Here is a 26249-nt window from a genome sequence, read left to right as displayed (position 1 = left end):
AAAAAAAAAAAAAAAAAAAAGAAAGAAAGAAAGAAAAAAAGACCCAAGATAAAGGGAACCGCGAGTGTGGGGTGGAGCAAGGTGCAATGTTCACCAAGGAAGCTCCTCAACTCACCAACTCGGGAAACTGTAACTATCCCCATTTTTCAGATAAGGACAGAGTGTCAGGGTGGATAAGGAGCTACGCAGTGACACAAAGGGACCTTTGTACAACTTGATGGTTTGCAAAGCACCGTCTCAGCCATTAGTCTTCTTTCTCCCCCTTGTCTACTCACTATAATCAATCACGTGGGGACCTTAAGAATACTGTCACTTGGGTTCCACCCCCAAAGGGTCTGACTCAATTGGTCTGGATGCAGCCTGGGACTTAGAGTGTTTAAAGGGTCCCCGTGATTCTATTGTACCACTACGGCTAAGGACCACCAACCTCAGGGCCAACCTCAGGCATGAAAGGCGGAGAGAGTCTTGTGTGAATTTCAGCACAGCCTTGCCCGGTGCTGTGAGAGACCCCTCGTCCCCTCCCCCACCTGAGCCCCCCACTCCCAGTTGGCCCTCCTGACCCCAATGTGGCTCTGATTATTTCACTCCCACAGCACCACTTCCGAGGCCACTTGCTCTGAGATACGGAGCTCTCACGTGGCAGATGGAGATGCAGACCCAAGGCTTGATGCCACCTTAAGCCAGATGCCTCCCAAGAAAGGAAAATTCCAGGCTCCTGAAAGCCATCTAACCTACGACCTGCAGCATGAGAGCACAACGAGCCAGCTAACACTCCCCTCCATGTCCCTGCCCCCACCCCACCCCACCCCGGGTGCCAAACACTGAGGATCCAAGAGGGGCCATGATGTGGGCCTGCCCTGGGGCATTGACAGTTTGTCCAAGGAGACAGCTGGCCACAGGCAAGAGCTTGGAAGCCAAGCCTTGTGTGATTTTGTAGTGACAAGTGCCCCTAGAGGTCACAATAGCCAGTGGTGATTTCTGCCACTGCCCCTAGCATCTAGGGTGGCAGGAGGGAGGGGCCCTGTCGGTCACCCCATTCTATCATGGACTTGGGGGGGATGGCAGAACTCTCTTATCCACCCCCAACCTCACCCCATTTCGACAGATAGGCAAATAGAAATAACTGAAAAAGATTTAAGGTACTGGGCAGAAAGGGACAAAGGGCAGGTGTGGGGACGGGACAGCAGGAGAGCAGGCAGCAAGAGGCTGTGACTACCTGGCTGTGCCATGGCAAGGGCAGAGGAGAGGCTGGAGGGGCCAAGGGTGTGAAGCCAGGCTTGGGGTTTTGGAAGGGGTTGTGCATGGGACCCCAGGCAGAGGAAGGCCTCCGTTCCTCCCAGGGTTATCTTTTCTCTCTAGGGGGTGCTCTGCAGGGAAACAGTTTAAATCCTAGCAGGGAGGCAGGGAGGATGAGAGAGCTGGAGTGGAGTCCAGCTGCGTGGGGTGGAAAAGCCAGGAAATGCAGAAAGGCCAGGAGGGGAGAGTGGCACCAGCCCAGGCACTCGGACTTAATCGAGGGGGAGCCAGAGCAGCTTCCTGAGCAGGAGAAGGGCAGGATGAGAACCCAACTGGGGGCTGTGGGAGGAATGGATGGCAGCAGGTCACGACACAGGACTGAGAGGCACGAATGGTCCCTTTACTTGCTTTGGGACTTGGGACGGTCACAGTTGCCCGGAGCCTCAGACTCCTTCCTTTCAGGGAGGTCACAATGATGATGCTTCAGGATGATGGGGACGGATGAGGTAGAAGGGAAAGTACACGAAAAGTGCTTTGACAACTATAAATCACAGTGTGCGTTCTGTTGTTGCTACTGTTTGAAGGACTCATGCAGTGGTGGGACAAGAGCTGGGGAAGCCCATCCAAAGGCCAGTGGGTGACTAATAGGCCCACCGAGAACCAGTGGGGACTGAGAGAAAGAGTGAGTCAGAGAGAAATGACAGGACCAGGAGACGGGCCTTGTACGGAGAATGAAGGTGAAAATCACAGTTTATCAGAGAGAGAGAATGGGGGAGTGGTGGCACTTATTGAGCCCTACTGGACACCAGGAGTAGTGCTGGGCAGGTTCTTAACAGGTGGGGAAACTGAGGCACAGAGAGGTTAATTGACTTATCTAAGACCACCCAGTTAGTAAGCAGAACAGCCTGGATTTGAATCCAGGCAGCTTAACTCCAAAGTCTTTCTACTAAAGCCAGATTTCCCAAATTTGCTCAACTATAAAAATCACCCGGGAGTTTATTACAAATATATATTCCCAGGCCCCTCCCTCCGAGGTTCTGAGTCAGCGGGTCTAGTAATTATTCATTATTATTCAAGATCACTCGTGTTCAGATGCAATGTGGGTGACAGCTTGTCTGGCAGCCCCGTAGCTGCAGGCAACCACGTCCAGACGTCAGTAATAGTAACACCAATAATGACTGGCATTTAATGAGCACCTACAAGGCCGGGCTGTAGACTTAGTATTTCACGTGCAAGATGCCATTTAATCCTCACAACAACCTGTGAGGTGTGTTAGCCTCACTTTACAGAGTAAGAAACTAAGGCCCAGAAAGTTGTGTGACTGGCCCAAGGTCACTTATCTTGAAGGAGATGAGATTTAACCCATTTCTACCCAGATCTGAACCCTCCTTACTACTCGACTCTGCCCTGTCTCCCAGGTGGTATTGGGTCTAGTTAGGTATTGTCCAGTTGGCAAATGAGATTTTTCAGCATTAGGCAGTCTGTACCATGTAGAAATATGCCCAGGACTGTGCACATTAGAGAGGTTTTCAAATGTGTCCGCGTCAGATATTTTTTCTCAAAGTGCCTCCAACTGCACCCGTGCCATTCAGTGTGTACCGAGCACCTGCCCCTTGCCAGGTCCTGGTAGAGAGGAGGAAGGAGTCAGACAGAGTCGCCACCCTCAGGGGGCCTGAAAAAGGGCTCATTAAAGCAGGGTCTCTGGGCCTCAGCACTTCTGACATTTTGGATCAGACAATTCTTTGTTGGGGTTGGGAGGGGCATTGTAGGATGTTTTACAGCATCCACAGCCTTTGTCCACTAGATGCCAGTGGCACCTTCCAGTTGTGACAACCATATAATGTCTCCAGACATTGCCAAATATCCTCTGTGGGGCACAACTGCCCCCACTTGAGAACAACTGCATTAAAGAAAAAACAAATTCTGTATCCTCTATACATGAACATGATTTGACTGATATTTCTCTAAAATAACTGATTCTATTTCCATATTAATATTTTTTTTTAACCAGCTGCCATTTTATTTCTTAATAAAGCACAAATCCAATTTAAGATGCAGCTAGATTTTTCTTTTATATATAAAGCTTAATGGATTTGGTTTTGTCAGCTGCTAGAAAGTTCTGGGAACTCCAAGAGAAGTGCAATACCAGTTGGTGGTGTTGCAAACAAGAAGTTCTTCTGACCAGCACCCCCTTAAAAGCTGTCTGTACTTGGGGTTCTCAGATGGGCTGCAACAGAATTGCCTGAGCCACAGAGCCCTCCCCCACCACCCTTGAAATTCTGATTCCCTCGGTCTGGGGTAAGGCCCTGGCACTTGCGTGTTTTTAAAACTCTACAAATAGGGGCCGGCCCGGTGGCGCACTGCTACAGTGTGCCGCTTGGGAGCATGGCGGCGCTCCCGCTGAGGGTTCGGATCCCACATACAGACCGGCCGCTCACTGGCTGAGCAAGGTGCGGGTGCAACACCAAGGGTTGCGATCCCGTTGCCAGTCCCGGTCCGGTACGGGCGCGACACTGAGGGTTGCGATCCGTTGCCGGTCACGAAAAAAGACAAAAAGGAAAATAAATAAATAAATAAATAAAACTCTACAAATAATTTACATGATCATCCAAATCTATAACAACATAATATTTCCCCCCATTCTTCATTTATCCTCCCTGGAAATTAGGTCCCAAGCTCTGCTGGGGTTCAGTTTTACAGCTGACCACAAGATGTCCCCTTTCAGCCACAATTCTCAGCAGGTGGCCCTGCAGGAAGGCAGGTGCCTTCTGCAGAGAGAGATGGCCTTCGCCAGGACTGTGGTACCCTGGCTCCTCCTCACGCACAGACTCTCCACAGATATAAACTTTCCCCGCTCCCTGTCTGCCCCTGCCGGCCAACAAAGCCTGCCTATCAGCAGCCAAGAACTGGGAGCTACCAAGTGAGCCATTACTAGTTATATTATGTTTGGAACCACAAAAGGCAGAATTATTAGGGCTGTAAGGGATCCCAGCATGTGTGGTACAATGGGTTTCAAATGTATTTTTTAAATGGCGTGATCTTGGATAAGTTACCTAAACTCTCTGCCTCAATTTCTTCATCTGTAAAATGGGATAAGAATACATCTCGCTCATACGTTTGTTATGAGGACAAAGAGAATAAGTGCATGCGAAGCACTTGGCTATGTACTTCATTAGCGGAAGCTTTTGTTGTTACTATGATTTTACATATGGGTAAACTGAGGCATAGTGAAGGGAAGTGACTTGGCCAAGGTCACACAGTGAGATAATGCTGGAGGTGGGGCCCCACCTCAGAAGTCTCGACACCCAGTCTACTGCTGTTTCCCATGCTCTGATTTTTCCTATAGCGGAAAATCAGAACCCCAGGAGGTAGGACAAAGAACAATGAAAGATGGCTTTTGAGGCAGTGAGTTCTACCTGAAGGTGGCAAAAGCCCTGATGCTGGCTTAGGGACAGAGTTCTATTTGAAGCTGTTCTCTGGCTTTGTGGGTGAGGATGAGTGTCTACGCCTGAGGCTCGGTCTGTTCATCTATAAAATGAGAATAACCAGGGCTGTGCCTCCCTGGAGTGGAGTGAGGATCAGACCAGAACATCAGAAAGGCACAGCAACTTGTCAGGGTGACCAGAGAGCCCTGGAACCCTTCCCCTTTCCCTCAGGGAGCTGGCCCTCGAAGGAGGACTGGGGTCCAACACTTGACACCAAACTGGGAACCCAGGGACCTCAGCAGAAATCTGGTCCTGCATCAACTTGCTGTTGGTATTTTGTCAAATCACTTCCTCATTTGCAAATTGGGAGAATTAGATGCAATTATTTGGGGGGCTTCTTTATGGCTCTCATAATCCTTATGCGTTTACTGTGTCCTCTTCAATTTCGCTAGCACAGCCTAAGAAATGGTTAAGCAGATGCAGCCCCTCTCCTCCTCGGACAGGAAGGTCAGAGGTGAGGCCAATACAGGAGGTAGCCTTGTCGGTGGAAATGACCATATTTACTTCCTAGGCTCACGTTTGCTGCCTCTCCCCACGGCCTTGCCTGCAGTGGCCTCGTGAAGCTGCTGGCTAGGCGCAGGACAGGGGCCAGCCCTCCTCTGAAATGGATACGCCGTCGCACCCCCTCAAGGCTGGTCTCATTTGCCTTCTTCATTTTTAGACACATTCCAAACTTTTCAGCAAATTACAGTGTTTGCCAATGGGCCGTCTGGGACCCAGGAGAGATGCTATTTATAGCAGTGCTGGAACGCTGCCATCCCAGAGCAGCCTGGTAAGAAATTGGGCCAGAACGGCCGGGAGTGGCGCCCTGTGCCCTGCGCCCTGGGGAGAGGCCGGAGCTCCTGGAGCAGGGTGGCAAAACCCACGGCAAGGCCCACCCAGCACATCCCCATGCCTGGGCCCTGGGCTCTGCCCTCTGTGCCTCGCATGTTAGGGGGCTGCTTCGTGCTCCTTGGAGACTCCTGAGACCCAAGAGAGACAGTGGTGCTGCTAGGGCCACTGAGCATGGTCAAGGTTAAGACTCACCATGGGGCAGCTCATGACCATGCTGACCGCTGCCCCATTTCACTTCATTCATTCCCTCACCCACTCATTCCTCAGGGTCTGTGTGCTGGCTCTGTCCCTACCTGTGTCAAGTCACTTATGTGAGCCTTGATTTTCCCCATCTGTGTAAAGGGTGGATCTGAGCTCTAAAGTTCCTTCTAGCCACATGTGTGAAACCCCAGCAGAGTGTCCAACATGCAGTAGGTGCATAATAAATGTGTTTGTATTCCCACCTTGCTCAGTTCTGAGCACCGGAGCATGCAGAGGAGAAACATGAATACATGTGGCCCTTGTCCTCGAGAGGCTCAGTACACACGCCAGGATCCAGGACACAGACAAGGGACTTACCCAGGGAGCGCTGCATACCCTCACATCTGCGCCGGACGTTGCCATTTACAAAGGGCTTGTATGGCGTTCGAAGGTCCCCACGACTCCATGAAGGAGGCAAAATGTGGCGATGCCTGTTCACTTGGGAAAATACTGCATCTCAGAGAGGCCGAGGGACTTGCTCAAGGTTACGCAACGACTGTCCATAAGTGGGAAAGAGCCAGAGACTCCAGCCTCCTTTTCTGGGGGGCCCTATTTCCCATGTAACCTGTGCTCTTAGACTTCTTGGGCTCTGGGCCTCCCCTCTGCCCTCCGCCCCCACTTTCCATTAACAGAACAGTGCTGTGAAGTTCTCTCTTCTCTATTCCCCACCTCTGCAAAACTCTGCCTGCTCCCAGAAAAGGCTTTGATTCAGTCATTTTTGGCATCTCCCCCTGGGGAACCGAGGCTGCCTCCTCTGCGAGCAGCTGAGGACACCTTTTTGAAAGGGAAGCTTCTCTATGATCTTAGATTATGTGATTTTTTTGGCTTCTTCCTTTTCTGCATTTTTCATATTTTCCACAACGAGTGTGTATTACCTTTATAATTAAAAAAGGAAATCTTCGTTTAAAAGCACAATGAGACACAAGGCAATATCTGCTCAAGTGCCAAATGACCAAGTGGCGGGGGAGGCGTTGGGCACCGAGGCCTCGGGTGGCCCAGCCCTGAGGGAGGAGAAAGAAGGACAGGTGCAGTGGGGGACGGTGGGGGCGCCCCAGTGGGATTCACAGACTGTAAGTCTGAGGGGAGCCCCTCTACACCCCAGCCTGCTGGACAGTGCCTTGCACATAGTAGGACTTCAGTAAATACCCGCTGATCAAAAGGCACTGCTTGAGCAAAGACCTAGAAGCAAAGTGTGCTTGAGGAGTGGGGTGGGGGGTGGGCGAGTGGTCCAGCTTGGCTGGAGGGGCTGGTCTGCCCAGGGAGCTGTGCAAAGGCCAGCTGAGAGCCGACTGTGGAAGCCCTCCAGTGCTGGGCCGAGGACGCTTCCTTCCTCCCACAGAGAAGAGCAGCCATCTAAGACAGGGGGCTGAAGAGTGACATTTTGAAATCAGTATTTTAGGAAAATGGAGCCAGCGGCTGTCATAGCCAGTGCTGACGTGTGACCTTGAATGGACTCTGGGAGGGGTCTTTGAAGCTCCCAGGGTTTCAGAGGATCCCCTGAGAGCCCCTTGCCTGGTGAGGGGCTCGGTTTAAGCCATATTCAGTGTGGGAGGGGCACAGGCCACCCCAGAGGACAAGTCCAAGCAAGGCCCTAGTGACAGAATACCTCACCTTGCGAGGTGAGGGGGGCTGACTGAAGGCAGGGGGCTTAATGTTGGGGAAGGTCCAGTGGGAGATGGAGGGGAGCAGAGGAGGAGCTGGGGGTGTCAGAGACATGGGAGGAGAGTCAAGAGAGGGAGAGGTCCTGGGGATGAGGGAGGGGAGTACCTGAAGGGAACACAGGAGAACAAGGGCTGAGAAAAGGCCCCTGGGACACTGGCTTGGACGTGGCCGACACTGGTCATGCTGGTGCAGATCCCGAACAGGGGAGCCCAGCCACATGTTCTCTGGCTCTTTCTCCAGCCAGCTAGGAACAGCGGCTGTGAATAAAGTTTGGAGTCCTTCCCTTGGGATCTGGCCCCAGCCACTCTCTGAGCCCTCTCCTGTCACCCTGCCCTGCCCTGCTGGCTTCTCCTGCTGCAGCCGCACAGGCTTGCTCCTGCACCCAGCTCCTGCCTGCCTCAGGACCTTTGCACTTGCTGTTTCCTCTGCCTGAAGTTCCCTGCCCTAGGTAGTCACATGACTCGCCCCCACTTCCTTCAGCTCTCGGCTCCCTCATCAGGAGCTTCCCTGAGCTCCCCGTCTGTGACAGCACTCGCTCCTCTCTTCCCCTCCTCCTGCCCTCAAATGTGCCTTAGTTGCCTTGTATATTCCGTCTCTGCCCATTGTAGACAGCCATTGCTACTGTGTAGCAAACCACCCCAAATAATACTGTGTAGCAAACCAGCCCAGTCCTCAGAGGCTTCAAACAAGCTTTGATTTTTCTTATTCATGAGTCTGGGGTCAGCTGGGGCAGGGCAGCTCCAGGCTGAGGCTCGGGTTCAAGTCTGCTCCTGGGGCATGCGCTTCTCGTGGAGATGGCAGGAACTTAAAAGCCAAGCCAAATCTCACAGCACATTCAAGGGTGATTGTGACATGCCACTAACATTCTAGTAGCCAACGAAGTCCCGTGGCCAAGTCTGACAGCAGCGGAGTGGGAAGTTTACTGGCCCCACACCTGTGTGTAGGGGAGGGGAGACGAGTGACTATTGTCATCAGAACCATGGAAATGATCACATACTCTGATAGAACTGAGACAACACAGGTCTGGGACTGGGTTCCTATCCTGGCTTTATCCCCAGCACCTAAAATAGTTCTTGGTATATAGGAAGGGTGCAATACACATTTGTTAAATGAACATACTAATTAGCATAGTACAGATGGTAAAGCTGTCCCTCTCCTCCCAGATCCTGTGCCTGAAAGGCTGGTGGTCTCGCCCCATCTCTCTAATGCCGGTCTCCTGCCCCCACCTATCTGTGCCCAGGGATCAGCTGCTGTGACAGGAAGTGAGGGGCCCTCCTCCTGTCTCCCTTGGGCTCCTAGTACCTGCAAGAACCTACGTGTCTCTCCCCTGCTCACCTGGACTCCCATCCCAGGGGCCCTGTGGAAGCAGCTTTCAGGGCTCCCACAGCTCAGCCAATTCTACATCTGGCCCCACTGTCATGTCAAGCTTGGTCTTGTTTTCTGACCTGACCACAGCTTCATCACTCCTACCTGACTGTGCATCCTGCCAAGCGGTGGGGGTGGAGGGGGCCAGGGGTGACAATTACCTGGGACTGTGACACCGAAGAGCTAGACAGGCTTGATTGGAAAAAAAAGTTGCTATAAAAGATGGTATTGAACAATTGATTAGATTTGACAATGAACTGTATATTAGATCATAGTATTACACAGATATTAAATTTCCTGTTAATCATTCGCCTGTATGTATGTAAGAGAATGTCTTTGCAGTATTTAGGAGAGGAAGGTCATGATCTCTGCAACTTACTCACAAATGGTTCAGCGAAATAAAAGACTAAAACTAATAATAATATGACTATTATTATAGCAGATATACATATATAGAGAGAACTAAAGCAAATGTGGCAAAATGTTAAAAATGGGTAAATCTAGGAGATAGGTATACGGGAGTTTATAAGATTCTTGCAACTTTCTGTAGCATTGAAACTTTTCAAAGTAAGTTTAATAGTAAAAACAAAGGCTGGTGGGTGAGACCTTGCATGTGCTCTCCAAGGGAACTGAGTCTTGCTCCCCAATTTCTGTCCCCTTTTCTCTCAGACACCCCTGCCCCCAACTCAAGGACCCAGGGTTATGTTTACTAAACATCTCTAAGTTTAATAGTAAAAACAAAGGCTGGCGGGTGAGACCTTGCATGTGCTCTCCAAGGGAACTGAGTCTTGCTCCCCAATTTCTGTCCCCTTGTTTTCTCTCAGACACCCCTGCCCCCAACTCAAGGACCCAGGGTTATGTTTACTAAACATCTCAGCAATGAGCTCTCGCCCCCTGATTTCATCAATTATAAATGTGCTTGCTACTGACCACGGGCAATTTACAATGGACTGTGGTTTGTGGCGAGAGTAGCATCCAAGTTCACCGCAGCCGCGAGTAGAGATGAGGGTTGGGGCCAGACACAGGGCTGTGGGGGTGGCAGGGCACGCAGGCAGCCCTGCCACCTTCCTGTTTGTCAGCCAAGCGAGGCTTTGGAAGGCAGCGGGCAAGTGGGTCACTGCTCAGGACTGGCTACTGCTGCCAGGCTTGCTGGGTCAGGTCTGTGCAGCCATAGCCAGATGTGCCCCCAGGGCCTGAGGTCTCCCAGCTTCTGGGAACTGAAGCAAACACTCTGACTAGCCCTGTTTTCAGTCCTTGATGTGCACAAACTCATTTAATCTGCGCAACAAATCTAGGAGCAGCTATTGTCATTATACCCATTTTGCAGATGACAAAACTGAGGCATCAAACACTCTGACTAGCCCTGTTTTCAGTCCTTGATGTGCACAAACTCATTTAATCTGCACAACAAATCTAGGAGCAGCTATTGTCATTATACCCATTTTGCAGATGACAAAACTGAGGCATAGAGAAGTTAAGTAACTTCCTCAAAGTCACTGGTAAGTGACAAAACCAGGTCTTACTCTGAATCATTATGCCATGTTGCTAAATGACTTACATTAACAGATACTACTTGTATATATGTTTAATTGACATGCAGTGATTAAAAATCATGGGCACCAACATTTTCGCTGCTGCCTAATTCAACTGCCTGAATCCCAGCTGTGAGAATGTCTTTCCTCTATGTGAGAGCATCCACAGGCTCCCACTGCCAATGTACAAAGTACATTGTATGTATCTTTCATATAAATCCCTCTTTCCTCTCTAACTTCCCATTTCCCCTTCTCCCCTCCTTCTGGTAATAGCTCTTTCCTACCCACATTACCTGTACTTCTGGGGGAGCTGACCCCACCTTGCCTCACTTCAAACCAATCATGTGACCCAGGCCTGGCCAATCAGGTTGCTGAATTTCCAAGCTATGGTGATTGGTTCAGGGAGGGACACATGACCCATCATAGCCAATGAGGATCTATTCTGGGACTTCTGTCAGAACTCTTGGGAAAAGAAAATCTCTTCTAATGTTGGGGTGGCTGAGAGAAGGAACGTGAGCTGGGAGCTTCCAGCAGACATCATATTATTCCCCTCAACTTTCAAGTCGTGTTTTTGCTTCTCCTAAAAATTCCAAATCTTAATCTTTCCCTGCATTCTTCCATTCACCAGTAATATCATAGCACTCGAGGGTTTCCATGGTTTCTCAAATGTCTGGGATTAAAATCTGCCTTGCGGCTTCCCTGGTTATAGAGAAGGCCTGAGCTCTGGCTGCTTTCTGCTAATCCTGGGGAAGGATTTAGCCTGCCCGTCCTCCCTGGTTAGTTTTCAGAGCACAGACTCCCTGCCTTAGTTTTCTCCCACATAGACAACAAAAGAGAGAGTCAGATATGGCCTTAAATGCATAAGAGAATCTGGTGGTGAAGCAGAGCTGGCTCTGAAATTCAGGCTAGGAGACCTTAGTAAGAGTCTAAACCTTGCTACTTACTGAGTATCATCACATTAATCTCTCTGAGGTTCAGTTTCTCCATCAGTAAAATGGGCACTGCTGAAGATGTGGTCCTTCCTAGTGTCTCCTAAACTGTAAATACTGTTCTTCTGATTATTTCCTAAACAGAGATAGAAATGGTTTTCTCCTGGGGTGTCCCTGAGCTTCTGGTCATTTCCAGAAGGGTGACTGAGTGCAAGACTTCAAACATCCAGATGAGGTTGAGTCTTCTACATCTCTGGAGCTTTACCAGCACCAGCCACATCTGGACCTTTAATCAGAGTTTGCAGAATGAGTGAGAATCGTGTCAGAATACAAACAGATATCATTTAATCTTAGTCATTGTTACTCTAAGGGACCATTCTTGCTACAGGAATATTGCACAGAATCCAGAAATTCATTGACTTCTTCTCCTAATAATGGCCTAAACAGCTGGCATTAGACATATGCTGAGGCCAACCCAGAGGCCCACAGCCTGCTGACCATGCCCTGCCTTTACCCTCCTTTTCCCCGGGCTGCCACCCCAGGAGGCTGTAGGCCAGCATGGGCACAGCATTGCTGCAAAACAGAGGAGAAGCCCACTGGTGTCCTCTCCCCCACAGGCTTCCAGCTGGGGAGGGGAAAAAACCATGTCACTAAATCAGATTCAGTTTTGGTTACTTGGACTGGACATTCCAGTGTCTGAATCGAGATGGTGTTTGTGACTTAAACTGACTTCAGGACTCTCTTTTACCAAAGAATGGGCAGAAAAGTCACGGACTTGTGGGTGTTCTCATTCAGAAACAGGGGAGATTACTCTCACTGAAGAAAGTTTAAAGCAAAGTGGGAGATGAAAACAAAGTTGTGCTTTGATGATACTAGGAGCTGTGCTTGTTCAATGTACCGGTTGCACCTGCCATCACAGCAGTTATGAGTTAGGGAACCCAGGAGTCTAAAATTATATCCAGAAGGCCTCTGAGGGCACAGCAGGGTTTCCCTTGGCTAAAAGTATGAATTAAACCCCAAGAACCTGCTCAGTTTCTAGGTACACTGTCTCTGAGTCTCTCTGCTCCTCCCTTAGGCTGCTGGGAGTCTGAATTCTTCCCCCAGCACCCCTCCCCCATGCCCCAGTCGTGGGAAGGAGGGCCCTTCAGCCGTGGCCCAAGCCCTGTTCAACCTGGAACCAGTTTCCCATCAATGGAGTGGTCTGGGCAATGGCCAGCCAGAGATCAGTAATTACTGTCAAGGTGCAGGGACCCCAGGTGGCCCCCCAGGCCCCCACGTCTGTGTGGGCAGTGAATGGACCTGCCCCTGGATAAGATGGTGTCAGCAGGTGCCTGCCCACCCCTTGCTGTGTTCCCAGGCCCCTGGAACCCTCTTGTAATAGGAATCATTTGCCCCGTAACCAGTGGGTGACCAGGTTTTTAATCTTGAAGACCCCTTGGATCCCAGCTGGGAAGTGGGATTTGTCAAATGGGATGGGGAGGGTCTGTCTGGGAGTCATTTGCCCCGTAACCAGTGGGTGACCAGGTTTTTAATCTTGAAGGCCCCTTGGATCCCAGCTGGGAAGTGGGATTTGTCAAATGGGATGGGGAGGGTCTGTCTGGGAATGCCAGAGGGCTCCTCAGCACAAAGGGGTTGTCCTGGAGCAATATGTCTCCTTTCTAGAGCGGCCTCCCACATTCCTCTAATCTTCCCTTACCCCTAAGCCAGCTCTGCAGCTCCTAGGGGGTGTGTCCAACATGCCCAGCTGTTGAAAGTAAATGGATGCCTGAATTTGAAATCTGAAGGGCTTGTTTTGTGCTAACTCAGGTGCATGTCAAACTGGGGTGCCTCTTGGCTTGACTCTCATCCTCCCTTCTCTGAAACTTCCTTTCTGGCCTGCTGCCTGCCAGCAAATGCCTTGCAAAGATCTTCCACTTGGCCACTGAAGATGTTGTGTCCTAGTTGCTGTGGGTGAGACAAATACTGGATCAAACCCTGACTACTCTCTGCAGCAACTCACTGTGTGACCTTGGGCAAGTCACTTCCCTCCTCTGGACCTCAGTTTCAGGTGGAGTCAGACTTGGCACTTCCTAAGTTCCCAGCATATGCCTTTTTTTTTTTTTTTTTTTTTTTTTTTGGTGGCTGACTGGTATAGGGATCGCACCCTGGACATTGCTGTTATCAGCATCACACTCTAAGTGAACTAACCAGTCAGCCTGTGCCATGTTGACATACATGATCCCATGCAACCCTTGCCAGTGGCCCTGCGATGTAAGTCTTCCTGTTTCCAGTTTGCAGGGAAGAAGATGCAGCCTGGGAGATATAAGCAGCTGTCTCAGATCACACAGCAAGTCATCCAGTGCCAGGATCTGAAGCCGGGTCTGTCCAACTCCACTGTCTGAGCACTTTCTCCTCTGCTGAGATCTCCAGGTGATCACGAGGAGCCTTCCAGACAAAAGGTACAGAGCCGTGATTCCAGCAGCCCAGGTTCTCATGCCTTCCCCATGGCAGTTGCTGCCTGGCCAGCTAGTGTCTTTCCACTGGGTTTGCTGTTATCAGCATCACACTCTAAGTGAACTAACCAGTCAGCCTGTGCCATGTTGACATACATGATCCCATGCAACCCTTGCCAGTGGCCCTGCGATGTAAGTCTTCCTGTTTCCAGTTTGCAGGGAAGAAGATGCAGCCTGGGAGAGATAAGCAGCTGTCTCAGATCACACAGCAAGTCATCCAGTGCCAGGATCTGAAGCCGGGTCTGTCCAACTCCACTGCCTGAGCACTTTCTCCTCTGCTGAGATCTCCAGGTGATCACGAGGAGCCTTCCAGACTAAAGGTACAGAGCCGTGATTCCAGCAGCCCAGGTTCTCATGCCTTCCCCATGGCAGTTGCTGCCTGGCCAGCTAGTGTCTTTCCACTGGGTTGTTCCTTCCACCTCCTGGAGATTATTCCTCCTATCTCATCTCTCCCAAACAGTTACGGTATGTGCATGCCTCCCTAAGTTGAACTTTTGAGCCTCAGTTTCCTTCTCTGTAATTTCAGTCTCTTGGGGTTGATAAGCTTGGGTGCCCCTTCTTTGGAGAGGTCATCCCTGACCACAGTACATGAACTAGCCACCCTTCACCCCCTGACCTCACAGAGGTCAGATTCTTTCACATATTTATTTGTCTATTATGTTTCTCCACTAGAATGCAAGTTTCACAAAGGCAGCGGCTTTGTTGGTTTCATTTGCTGTTATATCCCCAGCACCTAAAACCGTGCCTGGCACATAGAGTAGTCAGTATGTACTTGCTGAGTGAATGAATGAATGATAATAGCAGCTGCTATTTCTGGAGTGTTTACCACATGTCAGGCACTGTGTCAATCTTCACAACAACACTAGGAGGAAGGTCGATTATTACACCCACTGTACAGATCTGGAAACTGAGTCATGCAGAGGTTAAGTAACTTGCCCCAAACTCCACAGTCTCACTTTGAGCTTCTGTGTGTGACTCCAGTGCTCGTGAAAATGCTTTGTCAACTCAAAAGTGCTCTGCAACTCAAGTGGCTTATGTCAACAGACTTATCCTGGCCCTGCTAAGAGCTGGACTCCTGGCATTGGTGGAGCCCTGTGCACGGCTGTTCCTTTCCTCAGCCTCTGGCTCTGGCCAAGGGGAGCTGCACTGGGGCCCCACAGGAGTCCCGAGGACTGAGACCTGGACCCTTTCCCTCTCATGGGCAATGGTCCAAAATTAAAAACAAAAACACTTTAAAATAAAAGCCATATTAAAAAACAAAACCAACTTTCTGCCTTAAAATATCGTGAGCCAGGGGGGCAATTAGCAATTATGTCGTATTTTATTATGAGAAGATAGAATTCTAATTGGACTGATTTGAATTCCACACACCTCCACAGATTGTTTTGGGAATTAAGGTATCAGTTGTATCGGTAATTATGGTTTACCATTAAATTACCCCCCCACAGAAAACTGTTAAATTGTCTGTGACAACGCTTAAATTTAGCCCAGACTCATGTCTTATGAAGACTGCGCAAGTCAAGACAAGCCATCCGGAAACCACTGGGTGCCCTGTGCCAGGTGGTAATTAGGGGTTGAGGTTTCCAAAGTTTTACCTGAGACAGCAGGGACAAGTGCCTGGGCTGCAGGGTGCTCACGTGGAGGGCTGGGGATACTCCCCCAGAGCAATGCTCCCATACCCTGCCCTGCTTTGCTGGTCCAATACCTGAGCTGCAGTAGGTGTCCTGGAAAGTAGTGTGGCTTCAGCTGATGGGTGACACTTTGGTGAGGTGCACTATCACAGAATGAGCCCTTGGGCTGTGAGGGACCATGTAAGGCTCAGGGACATTGTCATCATACACATCTGGGATTGAGTGTGCTCTGCCATTTAGGAACTTGGGAGGGCCACTTAATCTCTTTGAGCCTCTGTTTCCTCATCTGTCAAGTGGGTATACCACCTGCCTCATGCATGGGTTATTGTGAGGATTAACTGGGCATTGGTGATCATTACCATCTCTGGCACCTTTGTAATGTGCCGGGCATGTGCCTTCACCTTGAATCGCTATGACAAGCCTATGAGGTGGGCACAAGTTCTGCACTGGGCAGGACTGTATGACTGTGAGCCATAGACCCTGACTCCAGCTAACTTAAGCACACTGAGAGTTTACTGGAAGGGCAAGGAGGGACTCACAGAATGGAAGGGAAGGCTGGAGAAGGGTATTAGAGCAGACAGGATCCAGCGAGTGCCAGCAGGACTCGGGAGCCTGAAGCCTCACCACTTCCTCCCAGTGCCTCTGATGGAACAAACAAGCTCCAAGCATCCCTCCCGTGCCCACGCCCCTCGACTCAAGACCCCGGCTGAGTTGCTTGGCTCTAAGTGGGAGCTGCAAGAGAAAGTTTAGTCCAGAGGGCGGGCACCCGATTTCCTATTTTTCACGACACTATGAACAGTGGTAAGGGGAAATTGGGTGTTGGGGAATGGATACTGGGCACGACTTTTATTATTCTCATTTTATAGGCCAGGAGACCAGGGATCAGAGCTGTTCAGCCACTTGCCTAAGTCCACACAACCAGTGAGTGGCAGAGTTGGGATTCAAATCCACGATTCTCCTAGAAAATAACTTCCTTCCTTCAGCCCCTGATCTGGGCTTTTCGTGGGCAGACCCAGACATCAGCATCCCAGGGTTGCACTCTGGGGTCTCATGTAGATGTCTGGCTCTGAGAGGCCCAGCCAGGATGGGAAAGCCTCAGGATGGCAGGGCAGCTACCGTCACCCAACCCCCAGGGCTAGCTAACAATGTAGCAGCATCTCTGATCCTACCGGGTATGAAACACAGCTGTCAGGATGAGTTGGGAGGGAAAGTTTGTGGTCATGACACTGAAGAGTTTTAAAAGTTGTCAGCTGTTCAGGGCATGTTTTATGTTGGGAAAGGGCTGCTCCCTTTCTTTCCTGACTTCATACTTTGCCTTCTGTCATTTCTCACACGTATAATGAGGTCTCCCCTATCAAGGATTTACAACCTTACGCATTCTTTTTTTTTTTTTTTTCCTTTTTGTCTTTTTTCATGTCCGGCAACGGACCGCAACCCTCAGTGTCGCGCCCGTACCAGACCGGGACCGGCAACGGGATTGCAACCATCGGTGCCGCGCCCGCCCCTTGCTCAGCCAGTGAGCGGGAACCAGTCTGTATGTGGGATCCGAACCCTCGGTGGGAGCGCCGCCGCTCCCAAGCAGCGCACTGTAGCAGTGCGCCACCGGGCCGGCCCAACCTTATGCATTCTTGAAAGCTGGATCCAAAGTCTACTTTATCTGAGAAGCTTTCCTGAGTCCCCACCCAGGGCAGGCCTCTCCCTCCTCTGGTTCTTACCTAGTTTGCTCTCAGAACCTTGGCTGTGCTCCGCATGGCTGGGAGATTGTTTTCCCACCTGCCACCGTGGCAGCTCCTCTGAGAGGTCTCAGCAATTCCAACCCATAGCACAGTTCTCAGTCCAGGGTACAATCCCAGAGTGTGTATTAAGTGGAACAAAACTGCTTTTCCCCCCAAATAAACTGCATTATTTTTAGTACTCACTATATGCCAGATACTTTACAAACATCATCATCTCTAATCCTCCCAACCACTATGAGGCAGGCACTGTGATTATTCTGCTTTACAAATTAAGAAACTGGGGCACAGAGAGGTTCAATAACTTGCCCAAAGTCATACAACTATTAAATGGGGCAGCTGGGACTCACACCCAGCGTGTGAGGCCACCGTGATGGATGCCCTCTGTGCCTGTCCCTCCGTCCGGAAGTGCCTTGAAAGGACTCAGTCAGAAGCGGGAGGTCTTTTCTCATTTCAACAGTTCCCCTTATCCATAAAAGATTCTGTAGGCCCCGGGCAGTTCTTTTCTCCTGAATATAGAACTGAGATGTGCTAATAAGCACCTGGCTTTTTAATATCATGATGCAAAGGAGCTAGCTCCGCCATGGCCTTGAAGTGACCTGGTAGAGCAAGGGTAAGACAAACCACACCCCATGGACTACAGAGGTCACCCTCCAGTGGGTGACGGGGGGATAGGAAATCCTGCAAAAAGGTGCAGTCTTGAGGATGATAAGGATCAGGGGAGGGACATGGACTCCTCCTCTTCCTTCTGGCACCACCAGGGGCTAAACACATGGACTTTGGTTCAAGTCCTGGCTCTACCAATTTACTAGCTGTGTGACTTTGAGCAAGTTACTTAACCCCTCTGATCTTCAGTTTCCTCATCCTCAAAACAAAAATAGTGCTTGCATTATGGAGCTATCGTGATGATTCAAGGAGACGATGAATGTAAAGGGCTTCATACAGTGCTGACATTTACTAAGTGTTTGATAAATATTGGCTGTTTTTACTGTTATTGTTGAATACTAATGGGCCTTGAAGTTCCTCCTCATTGCCGGCACAGACTGCTGCAATAGCCACCTCCATCCCTCCTTTGCTCCCTACATTCCAGCCACAGGTAGCCACAATGGCCTGAGCACTCTGGCTTTGTCATGCCTCCATGCCTCTGCACATGCTGTCCCTTCTGCCTGGAAGGCCCTCCCCTGGGGTCCATCTCCTTGTCTCTCGGACCCAGCTGGATGGCAGCTTCTCTGTGATGCTGACCTCATTCCTTGGCAGGTCTGCTGCTTGGCCCTCAGCCCCTTTTATTCAGCCCTGACCGCGCTGAGGATTAAATGAAATGATGTCTGAGAAAGCCCATGGACGAGTGCTGGCATGGAGCGGGTGTCCCATAAATGACTGATGGAGCTGGGATGGCTTTCTCAGCCAGCTTCCCTGCCTGGCTGGGGCCCAGCTTCTCTGTCTCCATATCTCAGCACCTAGGGTAACAGCTGGCACACACTGAGCACACTCTCGGAAACTCTTAGACAGTTGTCATTTTGGGGGCTGCTCAGCATTCACATTGGGGTGTGGAATCTCCCCTTGAGTAGTCCTGGTGGGGGAAGTCAGGGGTCCAACCATAGAAGCTGGGGAGGCCACATCTTCCCTCATCTGTCTAGGGTTGGACATGGAACCCAGGCTTGGCCAGTCGGATGCTCTCCCACCTTGCTCAGAATTCACACTTGTAGGGATCTCCATATGCAGTGGCAGTGGTGGCCAGCAGGGGTGGGACCTGGGCAGCCTCCTAACCCATCTTCCTGAGGTGTGAAGCTGGCTGGCTTCCTGTCCCCTGGCCCCCCTTGCCCATTCCTATCCAATGTTCCAGGCTCACTGTAGACTCCTTGTGTTCACTAACATCCTTCCAACCCACTGATTTGCTGCTTCTCAGCCCAGGCATCGGTTTCTGTCACTTGCAACCAAGAGCCTGGTCAGGTGCGGGAAGTGTTGGGTGTACAACTGAAATGGATCGACATGTTTCTGAGACGTGCTGAGAGGCAGGCCCCGGGCTGGGAAGCTTGGTGTTCAAATGATGTGTAAGACAAAAGTAGTGCCCCCAGGGAGTCCTGATCTACTGGGGAGACAGACTCTGCATGAGACATGAACAAGACAATGACGTGAGGCTGGACTTAATTGGGCCATGTGGACACCTGGAGAAGGTGACTTTGAGTGCTCATTGGGTGGTCCCATCATAAAATACAAAATGAATTCGATTGTGAGAACTGGAGCAGTCGGACAATATTCCAGAGTAGGGACTTGAGCTGAAGGGGTTGGAAACGGCTGAGTGGGGTGAAGGGAAAGAACCCACCTAGTAGGCAGTGCTCGTGGGAAAACATGGCCCAAAGCAGGAGGAGACCAACCTATGAGGGAGCAGCCATTTCCACCCAGAGGGCACCCAAGGGTGTACCCGCTACCAGTCTAGGTAGTTCCCCTGAATGTGGGCTTCTGTTTGCATGGGGGGCTGAGGAGCCTCAGGGAAGAAATCATGCAGGACCCCATGACGCTGAGGAATCTACAGGTAGCTGGAGCAGTAACACATGGGTTACTACAGAGGAGGAGAGATCAAGTCTGCCTTCCCTTTGGCCACTTGTCTCCTAAAAGTACTCTCTTCCTACAGTATTGCCAGGAAAGTAAAAAAATTATCCCTGATGTCAGCTAGGGTGGTAGCAAAACAATTGTGGGAGGAACGACATCAGCAAATTAGATAGTGTGAGAGTGTAGACAGCAGGTTTTTGTCTTCGACTTCATCTCCCAGTCTTGGTTTTTGTATATATAGAAGATTCCACCATCATCCAACCTGGCAGTGACTTGGATCTACTGCGAGGAAGCCAGCTTCTCCCAGGGCATCGCCTGGGAGCAAACCCCAGCTGCCTCTGCTTAGCCTGTCATTGAGGGGTAAGCACTGTATCGCAGAAAACACAAGGATGACAAAAAGCCAAATGCAAAAAGTTCCCATTTCATAATAAAGCTGGCTCAGCAAATCATGCTATTTCAGGGCCTGGCGTGGGCCAGTTCCCAGGCAGCCTTGGCAGGAGGGATCTGAGGGGTAGACAGTGAGGTGGGGGCTTGGGAGTGCTAGGTCTAAACGTCTGCTGGAAGCAAAAGAGAGGGCAAGAGAGTGAGTCCAGAAATCCTGCCCTTCTAGGAAGTACCAACACCAGGCTTTTCCGTCCCTTTTCTTTTTTTTTTTTTTGTCTTTTTCCGTGTCCGGCAACGGATCGCAACCCTCAGTGAGGAGAGTGAGTCCAGAAATCCTGCCCTTCTAGGAAGTACCAACACCAGGCTTTTCCAGCACCCACACCTCCGAGTCCCTTTTCATCTGTACCTCTACTCCACCCCCACTTGCAGCTGTCCCAAGGCACCTGTTCCTCTGATCCCCGAGGTCATGCCCTTTGTGTGTGTATAGGGAAGCGCAGGGTACACACTTGGTTAGTTCCTTCTTTGAAAACTGTAAATTATCAGACACAACCCTTTTGGAAAGCAATTTGGCAATAATATCAAGTGACATAAAAATGTTCATAGCCTTTGGCCCAATAATCTTCCTCTTGGGAATTAATCTTAAGGAAATCATTCACAAGGAAGACAGGACAATTTTGTTTCTACAAAGACATTTATTGGGGTGTTATTTATGAGAGGGAAAAACTGGAGACACCTTCCCCAGCCAGCATAGGGGAATGGTCCTATATATCATGGTACATCCGTCCAGTGAAACACGACCCGGCTGTCACGAATGGTAAGTTTCACGTGGCCTAGCAACGAGGCCGAGTATTTAGAAAATAAAAGCATGTGAAAAGAGGAGCACAGAATTGTAGATATGCCGTGATCGTGTCGATGCAGACAAATTCTGTGTATGTGTGTGTGTGGGGGGGGAAGATCCGCCACAACTTGCAGAAGTTAAAACAGTTGTTGTGTTACCTGCAGAGGATGGGAAGGTGGACGTACCTGTCCTTCAAACGTCCTTTCCCACGTCCGCAGAGTCCTCGTGGGAAGTCATTTCTGTAACATCACAATCTGTCCCCATGGTTTTTGACTTTATTGCCTCGAGCGAGATGGCAGGAGCGTCCCACCTCACGCCCAGCCTCGGTGCCACCCCCCCCCCCCCCCCCCCTCCCAAGTCCCCATGGCAGCGTCTCCCACTTTGCTAGGAGCTTTCGGTGGCAGACAGAGCCTCGGGCGCTTTTTCATGCTCATAATTCAAATTGCCTGTTGAAGTCAGTCAAATGAAAAAATAGCAGCTCGGCCCCCACGCGGCGGCTGCAGCGCCCCCCGCCGCGTGAGCTCATTTCCTGGGGCGCGCGCGCCGGGCTATTTCAGCCTGGCGCTGTGCAAACAGGACAATTTACTGCAGCCAAAAGGGGCCCAAATTACAATCGTATCACAGACAAGTACCCGCCGCGCCAGTTCTCCGGAGGTCGGGGAGGGGCCTCGCTCCCGGCGGGCGCGGGGTCAGGCGGGTCCGCGGGGCTTGGCCCTGCTGCGCCCTGGGCCGGGAAGGGGGCTCTGGCTCCCCCGGGGCACAGTTCCTCTCTGGGTTCCGGTGCAGAAAACTTGGCCTCTTCCTGGGGATTCTGCCTGATTCAGGGCCCCTTTTATTGGGCTACTTCTCGGCACTCAGGATGAGAGTCTCTCTCCATCCAGACACCCCAGGGCTCAGTACCTCTCCATCACCCTTGGGAAAATGTCCACGTCCTTAGCCTGATGGTCCAAGCATCCGTGTCCTGACCCAGTCCCCCTGCCCAGAGCCAGCCCCTACACCCAGCTGCTCCAGCCACTGAGGGCACGCCAGGGTTTTTCATAATTTCAGTCCTTGGATTTGCCCTTTCACTCCAAGTAAATTTTCCCTTGTTTTCTCTGTCTGATGAACTTACTCCTTCTTCAAGACCCAACTACATGTCTCCTCCTCCATGAAGCTTTCCCTGACTTTTTTTTCCCCCTGACACCTGCCTTCCAGGCAAAATCAGCCCCTCTCCTTTCCTAGCACCCAGGAGAAGTATATGGTACTTTTCACATCTTAGAATCACTTGCTTCCATGCGTATGGTACACGGTACCATTATTCACAAATATTCCCTCCTCCTCTCTGGAAAAGGATTTTACTTCCTTGAGCCATTACACTTACTCAGGCTTGGCTGTGTGACTAGCACTGGCCAGTGAAGTGGGACATGTGAGTCACTGGAGAGCAGAAGCTTGCAAAGCCAAGCATGGTCCACTACTCTTTCTCTTGCCTCTGCTACAAGGATGGCAGTGCCCCAGCTAGAAACCATGCTGCCAGCCTGGCACAGGAGTGAGGAAATTAAGGAGTGGTGCAGAGGCTGATACATGGTGCATATGAAGTGTGAGAGAGAAATGAGCTTGACCTTGCTGCTTGAGGCCTCTGAGACCCTGGAACCACTTGTTACTGCAACATAAACTAGCTGATCCTGACTTCTACAACCTCTGCCTCTCTTCCCGGCCTTTACCTTCACAAAATCAAGAATCTTATGTCACTCTTATTGCAGAGCAGGTCCCCAGCCCATGTTCTCTGAATGGCTAATAATATTCATGGCTAAGGTGTGTTGAGCACAGATTGTGTGCCAGGCACTGTGCCCTTGACAAACATCACCCCATGTCATTCTTTCAACAGCACCGTATGGTGGGTATACTCTTATATAGAATTTACAAAAGAGAAAAGGGGCTCGGAGGAGTTTAGGGGCTTGCCTGAGATTTTAAAGTCATGAGAGGTGAAGTTGGTTCTTGAAGTCACATCTTGATGCCAGAGACCTTGAACTACGTGTCATTCAGTTATGTGTCTTCTCACTCCACCTGTTCCTGAGGAGGACCTGTGGAGGATGGAGAACAATGACCAGGTTGTCACTATTGTTTGTAAGTGTTTTTTCCACTGGGCTATGAGCTGCTTGACAGACCTTAATCACTTCTAATTCCCATTTATTAATTCAATCATTCAACAAGGATGTATTGAGTGACTATGTTCCAGGTACCATCTTGTGTGCTGGGGCACAGAAATAAAACAGATAAAAATCCCTGCTCTTAAACTAACCTATGGTGACAAACGGCAGGTCCGTGGTTGCCTGGGGTGGGGGTGGGGCAGGAAATGGGGGGACTGGGAATGACTGCAACTTTGTGGGGTGATGGAAAATGTTCTTGGTATCTTGGTAGTGGTGATGGTTTCACAGCTACATACATCTGACAAGTCTCACAACTGTATACTTTAAATGGTAAGTGGTTACAGTTTAATATATGTAATAAATATAAATAAATCCTTCAATTAAGTTTATTTTAAAAAAAAATCCTTGCTCTTATGGAGAAGCATTCTACTCGGGGGAACAGACAATAAAAACATAGAAAAATAAAACGTGTCAGAAGGCGGGAAGTGGTGCTGAGAAAAATAGGCAGGGCGGGGGGATCAGGAGTGCTGGGGGACACAATTTAAAATAAGGGGGTCTTGGATGGCCACCCTAAGAAGGGCAGGTAGAGCTATGCCTAGCTTGTGGTATCCTCCCTCAGACAGGGGACTGTATCCCCAGCTTGCAAGCCTTTTTGAGGTACCTGCAGGGTTTGAGCCCAAAGTGCACTGTACATTAAGTGTTACTGATGGTCATCTGAGAACCTGGCCTTCCTACTGGGCTCTGATGAAGTCTTTGTAACAGGAGTGTGTACCCTGGACCTGGCATGGCTCCCTGCACGTATTAAGTCCACAGCAAATACGTGGGGATGAACACTTTCCTCTTCGTCCTCCCTCTGTCTATCCCAGTCCAGGGACCATGTATCCACACACTCAGTTTTGCTGTTTCTGATACCCCCGTGGGTCTTGCCTGTTCCTCCTACTTAAAATCGCTGCTCAGAGGCCTCGGTGTCAGCTCCAGGCAGATGGGGACTGATGTTCCTTTATCTCAATCCATCTCCCCACCCCCACGCTCCAGGTAGACTCCTGAGCTAACTCTGGTCTTTTCGAAACTCCAGACTTCCCTTTGAGAACCTCTTTCCCCATCGTGGAGCTCCCTTCCAGAATTTGGTGCTCTCTTATAGCTCTTTTTACCTTCTCACCAAACCAGCATTTAGGAAAGATGTACTATCAGTCATTTACATCTTAGTGGGAAATCATTTAGACCAGCGTTCTCCTTTCCCAGAGTGGTTTCATGTTTAGCCCTGTCTCTCTGATTATCAGAAGGAAGGCTCACGTTTTGTTCTGGTTAAAGATATTTCAGGCTGAAGCTTGGCTGGGGAGGGGATGTGTTTTGGGTTACAGGACCCTGAAATTGCTCTGCAGAGGGAGGCAGCTGTCCTCCTCTGCAGGCTCTGCTGACTACACCATGTCTGCTGCTCCTTGATAAGTGGTCTCAGCAGAGGCCAGGCCAGGCTCTTACTAGCTCCTTACATCAGAAAAAGCAAAATGTGGGGCCGGCCCGGTGGCGCACTGCTATAGTGCGCCGCTTGGGAAGTGCGGTGGCGCTCCCGCCGAGGGTTCGGATCCCACATACAGACCGGCTGCTCACTGGCTAAGCGGGGGGCGGGAGCAACACTGAGGGTTGCGATCCATTGCCGGTCACGAAAAAAGACAAAAAGGAAAAAAAAAAAAGAAAAAGGAAAATGTGGAAAATCCCAAACACACAGCCTTCTGGCCAGAGGAAACCTCCAAATCGGTGAGGCTCAAGATTTCACGTGCCCTATAAAGCATCCAGGAAAGGAAAACTAGGAGTCCGGGGTCGTTTCAAAATCCCAGAGTTAAAACCTTTTACCTCTTCCTGACTTTCACGGCTTGAAAATTTAGGAAGCTTCTTGGGGGCCTCCGTTGCCTGAAATAACTTGGCCACTCAGTCATCCATTCAGTCCTACTGATTAAGTGCCGCCCTGCGCCAAGCTGAGAGAAATGAGTAGGATCTGTCCTCAAGGGGCTCAAAGTCTATGGGAAACAGGATCCTTTAACAAATTTAGAACAAAGCAGTGTGCTGCGTGCCATAACCCTAGTGTATGTGGTGGTGGTTGCAGGGAGGGGGTGCTGTTGACAAAATACAGCAGAAGGAACTACCAGAGAACACTCATGAGTTGAGCTGAGCCTGGACGGATAAAGAGGAGTTCCCACAGAAAGAAGATGGAACAGTGTCCCAAGTGTACTAGAAATCAAAATGTCAAGTGCTCACCAAGCTTGGATAGGAGCCATAAATGAATGGGGCAGGTAGGAGGAAGGCAGCAGGGATTGTTGGAGGTGCTGTGAAGTGGAAGGCCCACATCCTGCCTACAGGGCCACTGCTGGGAAGACGGCCTTGTCTGGATCCAGCCTCCATTTGCCTCATCTGTCAGGTGCCTTTGTGCAGTGCACAACCCGCACGACGTCACATGGCTGCTCTGCCCGCCTAAGATAGCCATCAGCTGCTTGTTGCCCTGCTGCAAAAAAGGGCTTGGTTTTACTACAACTTGCTTTTTTCTTTTTTGTTTTTTTAATTTTATTTTTTAGCATTTTTCAAGAGAAGCCAGAAACGCAGATTTTCATATAAAAAAAAAATTTTTTTCAAAAGATGACCAGTAAGGAGATCCTAACCCTTGACTTGGTGTTGTCAACACCACGCTCTCCCAAGAGAGCCACAGGCTAGCTCCTTTTCTTTTTTTTTCTTTTTTAAAAAAATTTTACTTCTCAATATACATTGTAGTTGATTTTCATGCCCCTTTACCCGTTCCTCTCCACCCCCCTTATATAAACTTTTTATGTAAAATTTGTCAAACACCGTTGAGGCCAAACAAAATCCTACCCTAGAATTCTAGTTTGCAGAGCTGATGGGAGCCTGAGCTCATTCCACTCTCTCTCCTTCCCATGCACCGTGCAACACAGTCCTGCACTGAGATTTGACAGGGAAAACACAGTCATTGATGAAACTTCCTACCAACTGCTGCAAAGCTCCTCCAGAAAGATGAGGTTGGCCTCTGAACAAGAGGAAAGCAACGCGGGGCTGCCCAACAGCAGCCAGCGCATGAGATTGATGGGAAAAACTTTAATTTATCTAAGTACCTTGTTTTGAGAGGGCCTTCCCTGCCCTCTTGGCTGCCCCCACCTCCACCCCTCCTGTTCTGCTAAGGATAAATGACAAGCAGTGGACATTTATTA

The sequence above is a fragment of the Galeopterus variegatus genome, unplaced genomic scaffold (genome assembly GCF_000696425.1).
Source record: "Galeopterus variegatus unplaced genomic scaffold, G_variegatus-3.0.2 Scaffold1037, whole genome shotgun sequence".
NCBI lineage: Eukaryota > Metazoa > Chordata > Mammalia > Dermoptera > Cynocephalidae > Galeopterus > Galeopterus variegatus.
The sequence above is the reverse complement of the archived record's forward strand: the minus strand, read 5'-3'. Positions refer to the sequence as shown.